This window comes from Pogona vitticeps, chromosome 2, assembly GCF_051106095.1.
Source record: "Pogona vitticeps strain Pit_001003342236 chromosome 2, PviZW2.1, whole genome shotgun sequence".
Classification (NCBI taxonomy): Eukaryota; Metazoa; Chordata; class Lepidosauria; order Squamata; family Agamidae; genus Pogona; species Pogona vitticeps.
Genome location: NC_135784.1, coordinates 118,758,386 through 118,773,994, shown reverse-complemented (window position 1 = coordinate 118,773,994; position 15,609 = coordinate 118,758,386). Strand labels below are relative to the sequence as shown.

The following is a 15,609-nucleotide window of genomic DNA, read 5'->3' as shown; positions in this document are numbered from 1 at the left end:
GCTAGTAAGGTGTACAAATTATGCCCTGCAGTATATGTTAAGCCTGGTAAATCAAACAGGAAACCAAAGGACAAAACAAACATACGTATTAAAAAACTGATGGGGCGGGGGGGGGGAAGGTCTTGGTTCCCATAGAAGCAGTGGAGAAGAAAACACAGGGTCTGACATACAAAGCTGCTGTGAATAATAGCCCATAACTTTTATTAACAGTTCCAAGCAATTTGTCATCAGAGAGTAGGAACTTTGTCGGGAACAGGCTTGCTTTGATGTCTAAGATACATTTTGTAATTTAGCCCAGCTTGACTGATGGACAAACATGGGAGGAAGAAAGACAGTGATCAAGAAGAGACCTGATAAAGGTTAATTCTGTTACTCTCTGTTGTTCTGGTGAAGTCCTTTTCAGTTCAAAGTTTGTCTTAAGCTGGCAAAAGTCCTTAGGGTCTTTTTGGATTCCCAGAGGTCTTTGACATCATGAACCTCAAGGGTGATTCCTCCAAGTTACCTAAACCAAGTGATTAAAATTTTGCACAGTTCAAGAGCTAAAGCAGAGAGAATCCTGGCTCTTCCAAAAAGGCAGCCTTTGCCCCTTTGGAAATGTCCATGGCGCAAACTACTGATGGACAGAACTCTCACTAAATTTCTTGCTTCTGTCAGTTTCTTTCTTTCTCTCTTGAGAAAGAAACTTGAAGACCCATGAGATTTCTTGCTGAGATTGATGCCAAGACTCTTTCCCACCAAAGGAGCTCTGAAATACACACAAAAGTGTCTTGTGTCCTTACACTTGGAGACACAAAGCACACAAATATGCAGCCAGCATACAAAGAGTGACTGGTAGTTAAGAAGCAACCCATTCATAGTTTTCATTTGCTGAAGTGGTTTTAGTCAATTTGCATGATTTTGCATAATTTTTGCACAAAAATATGGTTTCTATGCGAAACATGATTTGCTCAATTCAAAAAAATCTATGTAGAAGTACCCATAATAGTAGTAGTAATAGCGGTAATAGTGGCTATGTTTTTTGTTGTTGGCCACTCTCAAAGATGAGAAGAGGAATGTTGCACTTCCTTCTCTTTGCATTTGGGGATGAAAAAGTGAGAATTTACAGCCCAAATACAAGTGGGCATTTGCCCATGGCAGAAGGGTGAACCAGGAAGGAGGTACATGAGTCTCTCAACAGTTCCAGCCCAGTTAGCAAAAAGGTTACCATCCATCTCACAAGTCCTTTGCTCTCTCACATCTGAGCTATTCCACAAGAGCTGTGTCTCCCGAAAGTGCAAATACCATTCAAAACACCACTGCACCTCACTGCACTGCTGGCCTGAAAGAAGATGTGCTTCCATGTCTGGAAATCCTCTTGCCAGAGCCAGAAATCCATTAACTTTCCAAAAGAGCAAGAAGAAAGGCAAACAAGGAAAATGAAGAATGGGACCTCTCTACCTGACAGCAAACAAGGGATAGTGGATTCCTACAAAGGCCAAACATATCTCTTGCTGCTGAGGCCATAGACTAGACAGTGAGGAATGTGTGAAGCTGTATGAATTAAACCAAGGAATCGCGTGTTTTATTGGCCAGTACTCTTGCTTTTAGAGCAGCCTTCCATTAGCCTGTGAACTAAATTAAGCTTATAACATTAAGATGACAATTGGCTTTTTAAGACTGAGGTAGTGAGGCTTGTTCTGCATAATCACATATACCCAACCAGAAATGGTGGAGTCGTTAAGGGATAATGTGTCATGATTAGCAATTTAATTGTTTCCAAAAGGCATTACTTTTCTCTTTAGTTTTCTAACTTTTTTCTTCCTGGCTAGTTAATCTGTCCTAATGATTTCAATTATGTTCAAGTAGATTTAAGTGTATATTAATTTGTGCATGCAAAGACTATCTTTCAATTTCAAATAGCTAAATGGCTATTTTAGTGACTGAAACCCTAGCACATTTTGAAAGTGGCATTTCAAAGAAAAAATATTGGGGTTGGAATGGAACCAAGATCTTCTGAAACAGGTCAGCATTTCTTCAAGGACTATAAAGAACATCCTGTATATTTAAATCTAAAGAATGATGCAGCCACCTTGCTGAAATTAGGTTTGGGTGACCAGCACAGAGATATGAAGCTACCCAGAAGATTGTGAAAGCCTTCATCAGCTTGGGTGGGATGTGTGTGGAGATATAAATGCTTTATTTGGTGAGTTAGCTCAGTTTGACACTTTGATATTGTGACAGACAGGTCAATAACTACTCCTGTCCATCACAATGGAACCCTGATTTAGCAACTAATAGTTGAACAGAAGGGGTGGAAGCAAGGAAATATAAGAAGAGAATGGAAGACAGTTTGGGGTATGAGTTAGAGAGAGATCAGTTAGGGACTTCAATTAGGGATATCAGTTGAGGATTTCAGTTAGGGATGAGTAAGAGTTAGAGTTAGGATTTCATTGGTTAGAGAAAGAGCTAGATAGTTAAAGTTAGAAGTGGGAATAGTAACTAGTAAATACACAAGTTGATTAAATGGCAAATAATTAAGTAAAAGAAGACATTGCAATGATTGTGATTCTGAGTAAATAAATAAAGAACATCTGTAACTTTAATAAAAACCTTCAGTGATTGGTAGCCTGTATTGGAATGAAATAATTTACATTGTGGATAAAAGAAATCCACTGGTGGCAGTGGAAAAAGAGTGAAAATTAAATGTCATGCCTGAAATGGAACCTGGGTTGTGTAAAAGAACAAACAGGGGGACTGGGTGTGTGTGACAGATATCCTACCGTACCCCATTCCCCAGGAAAGAAGAATCAGCCCATGTAGCTTTAGGCAAGCTGCATGGTCTAGGGCACTGGTTCTCAACCTTGGGTTACTCAGGAGTTTTGGACTGCAACTCCCAGAAGCCTTCACCACCAACTGTGCTGGTTGGGGTTTCTGGGAGTTGCAGTTCAAAAACATCCGAGTAACAAAGGTTGGGAACCTAGGGTCTACAGCAGTGGTTCTTAACCTTTGTTACTCGGATGCTTTTGAACTGCAACTCCCAGAAACCCCAGTCAGCACAGCAGGTAGTGAAGGCTTCTGGGAGTTGCAGTCCAAAACTCCTGAGTAATCCAAGGTTAAGAACCAGTGGTCTAGGGTGACCCCAGAAGAAGGGAATGGTAAACAACTTCTACCTAGAAGATCCTGAAGAGTCACCATAAGTCAGAACTGATCTGCCAACATACCATTAGTGTTATAATGGAACTAGACAATGATAAGCATACAGTTAAATTAGACAGCATGCACAGGATAGGAATACAACCTGCTTCTTCCCATTGTTTTCTCTGCCTTAACATTTTTCCCTCAACTACTTCACTTCTAGTGTCAGACCTAAGTAGGAAAATATATTGCACCAGTGGGACATGGGGAAATAAAGTGAGTGCCTCACCACCACCACCACCAAGAGGTAGCACGTTTAATGTACACTGACAGGGGTAGTTTCATATTTTGGCCTATATCTGTTCATCCAAAGTTAGTTGACTCATAGAAAAGAATGGTTCTTATCAGTGACACAAGTAAAATAAGTTGTATTGGTTTCAATGGGTCTACTCCAGTTAGGATTTGAGATGCAAATCCTCACAGGTGTCTTCCTTCCAGAGAAGGATGAGGAACTTCAGTGTTTTCTTCCTCATGAACAAAGGTTTTCAGAACAATTAAAATTTTCTGCAAAAATCATGCACAACCGCCTGCTTTTTCTGCAAAAATAAAAATATATAAATTCAGTTAATTGTCTAAACTTAGGATGACTGCCATTTTATTTACAAATCTGAAGCAATCACTCGTGCTGATTTAGAAAATGGAAGCTCTGAATTGTTATTTCACATTTTTAAAAACAATCATCTCTTCCTAGCTGGAGACCAGCTTTACTTCTCAGTTTTGGAGGGAAGCCTGCTTCAACTTGGGCAGAACCATAACTTTTCTGAAGATGCCAAATTTGGTTCACATTTCAGGCTTTTTTTTTCTTTTTGCCAAATTACATGTACCTTGGCAATGCAGTTTTAACTTTCTGCCATTCCATAAGGTTCTGAACAAGCAGATACACACAATCATAAAATACAGTTTTGAAGCACAACTGATTACCGGGGAACAACAATGACATTTTATCTTTTTTTAAAAAAAGGAAGAACAACTGAAACAAAAGATTGAAAAATCTAGAAGTTCTTAGACAGTCCTCAAAAGCTGCCTAGAATGAATATTATATCCCTGAATACATTTCAGCTCTGTATGTCACAAAAGGAATGAGCTTGTCACTTAAAAAATGAACACTTCAAAAGAACTAGAGTTTCCCGCTATTTGACTTTCACTTTATAATACCTTTATGGATTGGAATTGTCATTCTGCTTCCTATTTTCTAATTCTTTTGTTTTGTCTGAGAGCAAAGGAAGGCATTAGGAACGAACTGAGATGAGAGACAGTTCCTCCTCCCCCCCCCCCCCCGATCACGAAGTCCACCATGTTAAAAGTTTTCCTGAGTGGTCATTTCATTTAAAAATAATTCCGCAAACATTATGTGCATTAATGCAGCTATGTTCCTTAGGGGGTTTCTCAGCAATTGTAATATTAAGCAAGACTGAATTACAATAGACTGGGTGTAGGCTTTGCTTCAAAATTTTATTTTTTTCTGATGACAGCTACAAATTATTTATGGCTTTTTAATGGCCTCTATGAATTTGACACCATGTGCCAACTTCAGACTAATATTAAACTTCACATTGATGGTTACTTAGATTTGTACTTCTATTTGTATTTATTTGAGAGACCATAGTTTGCATAGTAGCCGCCTAGAGTGGTCCTGAGCTGAATAGATAGGCGGGATATAAAATAAATAAATAAATAAATAAATAAATAAATAAATAAATAAATAAATAAATAAATAAATAAATAAATAAATAAATGGTATGATTTAACATTATAATCATATATTTACATTTGTGCCAATTTCAAAATGGCTAATGCTGTATATTGATTAATTTATTTGGTTGTTTTAAAAAATACCACCCATCTAATAGCCACTACCCTGGGCAGATTACACACATAAACATAAGAACCACCCCCACCCCACCTTAAATAATCTAAAAACAAATCCATAAAAAGCCCCAGATGGTGATGACAAAACCCAAAGAAAATCAAAGTACAGCATAATTAGGAATAACTAGATCGGTGACACTTGGGTGTACCCAGTCACCCAGTGTTACACAGATGACAAGGCACACCCATAGAGAAGCTTGCTAGCAAGCATTAAGGACATTGTCACACTCTTCCAAAATACATATCTTGAAGAGACATTCAAGATCTTCTCATCCTTGAATGTGGCCAATCCTTTCTAGAGCATTCTAACTCTCTGGAAAGGTTTATTGTTTTGAACAGTGAAAGTGGCTAGTTGAAACTATCCCCCACCTCTAGGTCTAAGCTGGTTGGAAAGCTCAGAGAGATGAAGCTCCTGGCAGCAGAGCCTGGGGTCAGGAATTTGAACCTCCACTTTGCCTGGTAGAAAAACCCCAGGTGGAGCTTTGGGCAAGCTGCCCCACAAGAACAGACTGGTAAACCACTCCTAAGTGCTCTATAGCTAGAAAACTCTGGAAACTGCTACCACAATTAGAATTGCAAGTGCAACTTCTCCCCTACATTTGTACGCAACTCTACCCTCTGTGCACGTGGGATTCCATCACCAGTGGAACCAAAGGGGCTGTACTGAGGGAGGTGGAGTTGCCTGCACCCACTCATTCATGTGCCTTAGGGGGAACTTTGGTCACATTACATATTCATTCCATACACTGTGGATAAAAACATGTTCTAAAGTTTTAGGCCAATATCCTATGGCAATTCCTCTGAGCAGAAGGTCCCAGCAGTGTAGTAATATGAGACAGCACTGTTCACACAAGCTTTGTTTATAATTCTATGAAGAAAATCCACCTTTCACTTGTCCAATGGCAACAAATGCCCAAACAACACAATCCTGTATGGCTGCACTGGTGGAACTTTCCACTGAACCAAAGCTTAAAAGGATACTGACCCTAGGATTTTAGGTAGTCCACCCCTTATAACAGAGTTTGTAAGCAACTCCAGTACCTGATGCTGTAATGGCATTTTTATGGTAGCACAAGGCAACAATCCTTAACTTCCAGAAGTCTAGGGGCCATATCCTCCTTTGGGATCTCTAACTACTTCATATTTTGTCCTCCCCAAACCAAGCCACCATGCATTTGTATCTTGAGAATTACATCTGGGGCACTTGTTTACCATAGAGGAATGGATGGAAAGTTATGATTTGGTTTAATACTTCAAACAGAATTTCAGTCAGTGTGTATTAGTAAAAAAATATTAGAATGTTCTATATCAAACTATTGATCAAGATTGACAGATACAGTACTAACAGATATATCATGGGGGAATTATACAACAGGTAGTGAAAAGGGGTACTGAAAGAGTTTCTTGATTTGCTCAGCTTCTCTTTGAGCGAAAGGAATTATGAAATACCTGCTATTAATAAATGCTGATGGAATGGTCTGAAAAAGGAAATCAGAGAATTCTTTCTTTATCTGCAGTGTAGCCATTGTCTCTAAATGATGAGGGGGGTGATCCTAAAATGGCTAAAAGGTGGCTGAGCTGATGCTAAGCCAGGTAAGTTTTTGAATCCAGGAGGGGTTTAGATCTGGTGTAACTCAGCTCCTCCCATTATATTCCACTTTTCTTGGCTCTTCTGCCAGCAGATCTTGCCAAGTTGTGCCAGCAGAACACATGGGCAATTGTGCTGTCACTAAAGGATTTTGCCTGTTCTTAATCCAATTCAGCCTATGTTTTTTATTTCAAATTACACTGCTGATCCTGAATGATTTTCCATAATGAAGCCATGCCACTTAGAAAAATGACTAAAGTCAATTAGGTTACTGACAGTCCATTTGTTATAACAAAACACATATTCCCTTATTTTAGTTGCTGTACCAAAGCAACTCACCTTACCAGAGCAAGGCTAAATTTTGGCATTCATCTGACACAGTCCCAAGTCCATCTCTCTTCATTGTTCAACCTAGGAAGATACCCATCCTCTATACCCATTTTTACATCTTGGATTTTCATGTTATTGGTTTTATTGTTTTTAAACTTCGTTATGCCGCCCAGAGTAGACTAGATGGGCGGGGTGTAAATCTAATAAATAAAAAATAAATAAATAGCTCTTTCAGTCTCAGCTAGAAACATACCACACACAGTCTACCTCTAGCTGAGATAGAAGACATTTCACACCTTATCAGACCTGCTAGTGTTTCAAGTTGTAGGGCTAATAATTTTCTTAGTCAAGAATCCCATTAAGTTACATAATTGTGGAAGGGCAATTGTACAAGCATGTCCTCTTCCTCTGGCACTCTCTCCTTCACACAACCAGTCATTCAGTGGACAGCAAATAAGAGGGTAAAACCACTGCAAAATAACCATTGTGTGAATTTTGGCCCTAGTAATTTCATTTAAATAATCACCATCTCTGTCAAATTTTCCAGGCACCCCTTTTCAGCCCCACATACTAACTGTTTTAATACTGTTTGTTTATATTTTCAAAGTGGGGTTAACTAATTATCTTCCTTTGACATAAACAGATTTTCCAACTATCTGTAGACCCTCAGGCGCTAATACACTACTGCTCCTTACAGAGGTTTCCATTTCATGTTCAACTGTAATATGACATGGTTGAACTTTCATTAATAGAAAAAGGAGTTAACACTTAACTAGTTATTTGTAACTAGTGCTATTTTCCCCCAGACAGCAAAATACATTCCTCTATTCAGTTTGCAGAGCTGTATTTGAGACAATGGAAGACTATGGTATATTGTCTTCAATCAGCATTCACAGATTGAAAATGCAACATGTACGCCCTACATGATGTCATCCTACATGTAGCCATCATACATGATGACTCTTCCAGCCCAAATAATATTCTATTCTAAGTCACAGGATTTAAGTCCAACACTGAAGACTTGGGGCTTCATATCATTGCCTGGATGGAAACCAGAAAGAATGCTACCATGATCATGGTCAACAAGGAAATTAATGCAAACAGGATAGGTACTGTAGCAGTTGCTTTGTGCCCTGTCTATAACTGACGGATCACAGACTTCACAGTGTATTGGAAAATACCAAGGATCAGAACTTGTTTTTCAAACTTCTGTAAATGTAGCTCTCATTTGCATCATTTAGTTAGTTAAATGTCACTTTTTAAATATGAATGCATTAAATGTCAGCAGAGCTGGATAATTTGAATAGTTATTTTCTCTCCCTATTATTTTCTTAGCATCTTCCAATTATTAAGGGTATTTCAACTGTTGATTGCTTGTTTTCTTGATTGGGACCTTTGTCTGTTTAATTATGTTTTAAGGAAATTAAATTCAAATTTAAGACTTGTCACCTATAATTTCCTCCCCTTCTTTCCTTGGGTACAAGGAAGAGGCAGACAGTGGGAGATTACTGCAAAAGTGCAGTGCAGACTCCTGCAAAAAGGCCATTTATCTTCTGCCGTAGATGCTCCTGGCTCGCGTCCAGAGTGCACAGGGTCTCAATGTGCTTTTGCTTTAGCATGCCTCATCAGGAGCCTGCTACAAGAGAGCCAATTAATTGCCACTACAATTGTTGCGATCAAATTATCAATCTTGTGAGAAATCTGATTTTCTAATTAATGTGGGAACATATGTGCATTAATCTGTCTGCTACTTCTGCTCTCTAATGAGACAGATACTTATAATGCTTTCTTAAGAAATAATAATAAACTGACTGGCTGTGCATGACACTGTAGGCTAATTAATAAAATAGTGGCAGCTCTTTCGATTTCCCTGGGCTGAATATCTTACATCTTTAACATATTATTTACCAGTTGTAGCTTTAGATCTGGATCGCAGGGATGCGGCTCATAGTGTAAATTCAGCAATTAGCACTCTCAAAATGAAATGAGAATGTGCAACTGGTGCTGCGGGGGGGGGGAATATTCTCACCCTACTCTTTGGAAATGAAATGCAACATAAGAGCAAATGGTCTGTTAATACTGACATCTAGTGGTATGAGGACCTTTTGTCTGTAATGAAGGACCAAGTGTGATGTGCTTTTAGGAAGTTTTTTTTCCTCCCCAAGAAAAATCACTGTGGAGTTAATAAGAACTGTGTGGTTGGCACTGGATGCAGCTATGTTGTGCAATGCGCAAGGCTGGTGAAAATAGATCCAGTAGGGAGAGATGCATGTTAAAACAAATGACAGAACCCCACCACAAGAACAGACAACGTCACTTATCCTGCTGGTTGTTTCCTAAATCCCTCCTTACTCTAGATATCGGCCAGAATCCTATTAGGATTTTACTAAAAACTAAGTGAAAAACCAAAACTCATGGTGGCAAATTGTAGCTTGATTATGAGGTGTTGGTTATGTGCCCGGTTGAATTCCAGTCCTGTGGAACTGGTCACCTATATTAATTCAGCTGCACATCATTGCCACAACCTTACTGCAGGGTAAATATCTGGTAGAACTCTGCCCAGCATAAAAATGATATCAGCACATTTATGGGCCAAGACAGATTCTAAAAACAAGTTTTTGAAAATGAGTTCAAAGAATTCCAGCTGAGACAGCAGTAGAATTTAGGGGGAAAAAAACCTTATAAAACTAACTCTGGAATTTTAAACCATCCTCAGCAGTTTAATATAGCTGCCTGCAGCTCAGAGGAGAAATCTGTATTGGGAACTCTCAGATATGGATACTGATCTACTTAAATTATTGCTTATTTGGGAATAATCATTCAGTGCCATGATACTTACTCCTGAAGAAACATGCATTGGGTCTTGCTGTTAGTCTTACCATGTGAATGAGCACCTACAGTTCCCAGCAGAATAGGATGAAGGAGAATTTCCATTAGATTGTCTTTGTCTGTGGTATAAGGCTCCAGAAAACATACAAGTCAGTTATTATTTACATCTATAGTACACTGACACCATCATTATTTTGATGCCTTCAGAGACTAACTGCCTCTCATAATTCTAGCTAGTCAACTTCCAATGGAAATATTACGAAAGATTCAGGGAGCTAGGAGCCATAAAAATGAATGAGGCTGTGGTCACACCAACAAAATGTTTCCAAGTTATTCCTTGTGAATTTTGACCCTTTTTTTGGGTTCAGATGATGCAAGGCCATTATCCATTCTTTTGTTTCCTCTCCATGCTATCTCTGCTTCAAATGCAGCCCATTGGAAGGCTGCTACTATATTTGTTCCCTGTTCCAACGTCGAGTACAACTGACATCCCATGTGTATTCCAAAACCTATTCATTTCCTATGTATCTGGCGTGCGGTCCCACCTCTCTCGCCTACTGTGGTTTGACTCTCTTAATTTTTTAAAATACATTTTCAAATGGGAAAGTTGGTGCATTGGTATATTTCTGTCAAATACAGAGCATCTGTTCCCCTGCTGTCTTTTGACAGCCATGGTAGTGTGCTGTGGGTTCTCCTCTGTAGAGGGTAACAAAGTATGAAAATAGGAAAAAATGCCCCATATTAGTATGTGACCAGCAAGGACATTTTGCCATCACAACGATGTACAGCAGGAGGGAGGAAACTCTGCTTCAGAAGCAAAAAGGGCTTGGCTGATTGTGCTTTGTGTGATCACTTAAAAAAATTGAATGCATCATTTGTTTGTTTGTTTGTTTGTTTGTTTGTTTGTTTGTTTGTTTGTTTGTTTGTTTGTTTGTTTGTTTTACTTCCACAGCTAACCCTGTGCTGCTTAGCTGTGTAGTCTCAGCCTGAGGCAGGTATCAAAAGCTTCAGTTTCTAGTGGGTCCTGACAAAATGGGAGGCTTGGCAAAGAGATGAGGAAAGACAAATGATTAAATGATTCTATGTTGCCTGACATGGAACCTCGTAACCCGGGCTGAATCCAAACATTTGTAGCCCTCATCTTTAGATCTTCAGCTCAGATCCTGACACTGCAACATGCTTTCAGGATAATTTTTGGGCTTTCCAGTTTCTCATGCTATCCCCTCACATTCTGCAATGCCCAGTCGAAGGAAAGGTCCTGCTTGACTTGAAAACTTGCCTGTTGCTAATATTTTGCTGGTCCTTTAAAAGCAATATCCTTTGTTTTTAGATTTTATGCATACCATAGGTTTTCCCCCCTTTCCCGCCTAATGTAAAGTTTCACTGGACTTTGAATAATTAAAAAAGGATGGATCAACTTGTCTCAGAAGGCATTTTTGTGATAAATGTTCTGACAATTTCCTTTCTCTTATTTCCCTAGAAAAGAAGCCCACTTTGAACAGTTATTTCCAAAATTTCTGTACTTTTTAAAAATAACTGCCTTCTCATTACCAGTACCCCAATAACCCAGAATGACACAAGGTAGCAGGAATTTTGAAGGAAGTTAAATGTGATTATGCTGCTAACAGTCATTGTTTTTGCTTCCAGTAGTCATACAAACCCCAAAGATTCTTAGGAGAAGCAACAGCTCCCCACTCACCAAAGAGATGTTTGTCATCCAGTGGGGTGAGGGTGGCATAGTGACCACAATTTTGGGGACTGCTGGCTGTCTGCTTTTCAAGACGAAGCATGGTTGAGTGGGATGTTTCAAAGTACCTTGGCCATTCAGGTAATCTGGGAACAGGGATCCCCTCCTACAGATGGTCTGGATAAGAGGGTTGAAAACCTGATCTAACTGAGGGAGGCACAATGGAATGCTGCCTTGGTGCAGCCATTTGGGTCTGAGACATCTCTCATCCATCCTCCCTTTTTTCATTTGTGGTTTTGGTTTTGGTTGTGTGTATTCTGTCACAGCTTTGTGGCAGTCGGCTGAAAGCATGAGGACAGATCAGGTCAGATGGGGGTAGAGTCAGACAGGTGCTTGAACCTCCTTAGCAGGGTTTAGCTCAGGAGACCTTTAAAGGTTGCTTAAAGGAACCACACAGTGGTGGACTCCCACATGGTTAACCCAATTTTCTAGTAACCTTGGTTATAACATCAATTGATGGGTTGGCTGATGTTGACCTGTTCCCCATGCTAGCACCAATACTATTGGCAGCTGGTACCAATAAAGTTGTGGCCTGTTTCAGTTCCAATGATAGTACGATTGTTTCACATGCACACATCTGTGATTGTGACCTGCTAGCTTGAACAACAATCTCCAAAGCTTTACTACAAGCATTATTAATAGTGAGTCTCTGCTCTGAGAAGATGTTGCAGTATTTTTTTTTCTTAGAAAAATCCATTGACACTATCACCTCAGTTTTTTCTGCCCACAATAGGGAGGGAATTTCAAAAAGGCTTTTAGTGCACAGTTATAATTTCTTTATTGCGTATGCCTACATATGAGAAATACCGAACTGAAAATGCCTATTAACAGAATTCGAGTTCAGCTAGATCAACATGCAATTATGCTGAAGGGATCATGTATGCTAGCTACATTTAATATCATTTCAAGATGACTTAAACAGATTGGATAGTTGAGTGAAACCAAACAAAATTAATTTCAACAGAGAAAAATGTAAAATTCTACATTTAGGCAGGCATCTCTCTCTCTCTCTCTCTCTCTCTCTCTCTCTCTCTCTCTCTCTCACACACACACACACACACACACACACACACACACACACACACACACACACACACACACACACACACACACACACACACACACAGAGGATGGGTGATACCTGCTTGACAGTTGTATTGTGAAAAAGACTTAGGGGTCTTAATAGAACACACACTTAACCTAAGTTAACACTATGATGTGGCAGAGCAACCAAGATAGTAAAAGGTCAGGAAACCAAGACCTATATAAAATATCTGAGGGAACTGCGTTAGTGAACTGGAAGAAGGAAAGACTGAGAGACAGTATGGTAACCATCTTCAAATACTTGAAGTGCTATCATGTGGAAGGTGGCTGAAGCTTATTTTCTGTGGTGCCAGATGCCAGGAGCAATGGATACAAATTATAAGAAAGGAGATTTTGCCAAAGCATTAGGAAGAACTTCTTCACAATAAGAGCTGTTTGACAGTGGAATGGATTGCCTCAGAGGATGGTGGACTCTTAGTGATTTGAGTTTTTTATACAAAGATTAGATTGCTACCTATGAAGGATACTTTCATTGTGGATTTCCTGTTTTGGCAAGAGCTGTAGTTCTATGATCTTATTTATGTCCAAAGAAGGAAACATATCAGTCCTCCTTCTTCTTACCGGAGATCCATACAAATGAGTTTTGTACCATAGTTATGTATAAGAGGAGTTTTAAAACATAACACCAAAACTATAAAGCAGCGGTTCCCAAACTTGGGTCCCCAGATGTTCCTGGACTGCAGCTCTCAGAAGCTTTCACCACTAGCTGTGCTGGCCAGGATTTCTGGAAGTTGTAGTCCAAGAAAATTTGGAGACCCAAGGTTCAGCATGCTTGCTATGAAACTATGGAGAATTAAGTCAAGGGAGGAAAGTGCAATAAAGCACAGTTTGCTGTCCTCTGAAGATGCCGGCCACAGAGACTGGCGAAATGTTAGGAAGAACCACTTTCAGAACACGCAGCTTCCCATCAAGTCCTAAGCAGTACTGAAACTGACAATCCGTCTTTTAGTTTTATGTTTGACATATTACATACCACATTAGGGGCACAGTCCTTTCCTGTTTGAACTCCACTGAAATGAATGGCAGCAGCTAAAGGGCCCTGGCCCACCAGGGCAGGTAAATCTATTTTTGATCCATGTCACCTGCCAGAAATATTCAGAATTTATACACATTTTGTTTTCTAAAGAAAAGGAAAGAAACCAAACTACTGGAAGCCTCCATTGACCATGAGAGGAAAATCCTGAGGTGGGAGAGGAGAACCTTGGGCTGCCAAATATTGACGGATTGCCATTTCCATCATGTCTCACCATTGGATGGTGGACTATGGTAAATAGGAAATTGGGTTCATCAACAGCTAGCTGGCTATGAGTTCATCAGCCATCTTCCGAACTCTCCTAAAAATACTGTGCATCTATTTTGCCATACATTGAGCCATCAAAAGATTCTGTGCTTTCCAGGTACCATCTTTCCTTCTGAGTCATCAAATATGATATTGCTATACAGTATTAAGAGACATGGTGGCGCTGTGGGCTAAACTGCAGAAGCCTGTGCTGTAGGGTTAGAAGAACAGCAGTCGTAAGATCGAATCCACGTGACAGAGTGAGCGCCCGTTGCTTGTCCCAGCGGTTCGAAAGCATGCAAATGCAAGTAGATAAATAGGGACCACCTCGGTGGTCGCACTGGCCATGTGACCACGGAAGATTGTCTTCGGACAAAACGCTGGCTCTATGGCTTGGAAACAGGGATGAGCACTGCCCCCTAGAGTCGAACACGACTGGACAAAAATTGTCAAGGTGAACCTTTACCTTTTTATACAGTATTACAATACACATCTACGGTGAATTAAAGAGGGGTGAAGATGTTATGTTCCCCTCCCCCCAGGCACAAACTGGAAAACAGACCACAAACTGCTTCATTTTTCCACGGTTTGGGAGGGGGTTGTGGCTACCCATGAACCAGGAACCACCCTAATTCTTCATTTTTTCAAGTTCCTACCCATCTCTATACACAACTAATATACAGCACAATGCTTATCGTTTTTATTGTTAGGCACTGTAACATATGGAACCTCCCTGGAGGAGTGGAACTGGTAAAAGCCACTCCTTAATTATCTCACTTACCTTGAAAGCCTTGTTAGGGTCGCTATCAGTTGGTTCTGACTTGATGTCACAGAACACACACATTACAGTGGACCCTTGACTTACAGACGGCTTGACTTACAGACTTTTTGAGTTACAGACTTCTCTGGCCGCAAAATTTAGGTTTGACTTGCAGACTGAGATTTGACTTACAGACCAGAAAAAAACCAAAATGGAACAAAAACGGCCTGTTACGGGATTAATCGGTTTTCAATGCACTGTAGGTCAATGGAGACTTGACTTACAGACTTTTGGACTTGAGAACCGCCTTCCAATACGGATTAAGTTCTCAAGTCAAGACCCCACTGTATATCACAAAATATGCAGAGTTTTATAATGCTATCTTATAAAGGTATGGGAAGGATACAAATCTCAAAAAAAAAGGGGGGGATACATCTTTGAGTAAATTGGAAAGTGCTTCATTTGCTTTAAAATCTCAGGCATGTCTTCACAGAGGTAAATACAATTTGAAGAGACCCTTGTCCACCAGGCCGAGGCAAAGAGGCAGTCCCAAAACAAGCAAAATCAGGGAGCTGGACAAGGGACAGACTGTATTTGTCTTCAGTGTGGAAGGGATGGTCACTCTTGAATTGGCCTCCTTAGCCACACTAGACGCTGTTCCAAGTCCTCCATACAGAGCACATTACCATAGTCTCTCGAGACTGAAGGATGCCTAATCACCTGGACTTACTTCCAGATACAGGTTCATGGGATTTGAACCTTAGAATCATTAGAAAGAGCAGGAGTAACTATCAATCATTGCATTGTGTACTTTATTTGGAATGACTGACATTAATCTGTACCTACCAGATATTAGCCTCATTTAATCATTGTTATTTGCAAAACTCTTTGTTTATCTTCAAGCCTGGGCTATCACAAATAAATGTCAT

General features: G+C 39.9%; 1 long non-coding RNA gene across 1 annotated transcript in view; it reads left to right on the top strand.

Annotated features, from left to right (window-relative positions):
* LOC144586869 (uncharacterized) overlaps positions 1–15,609 on the top strand; it is a 253,973-nt gene that overhangs the window by 44,970 nt on the left and 193,394 nt on the right. The gene's annotated exons all lie outside the window — the stretch shown is intronic.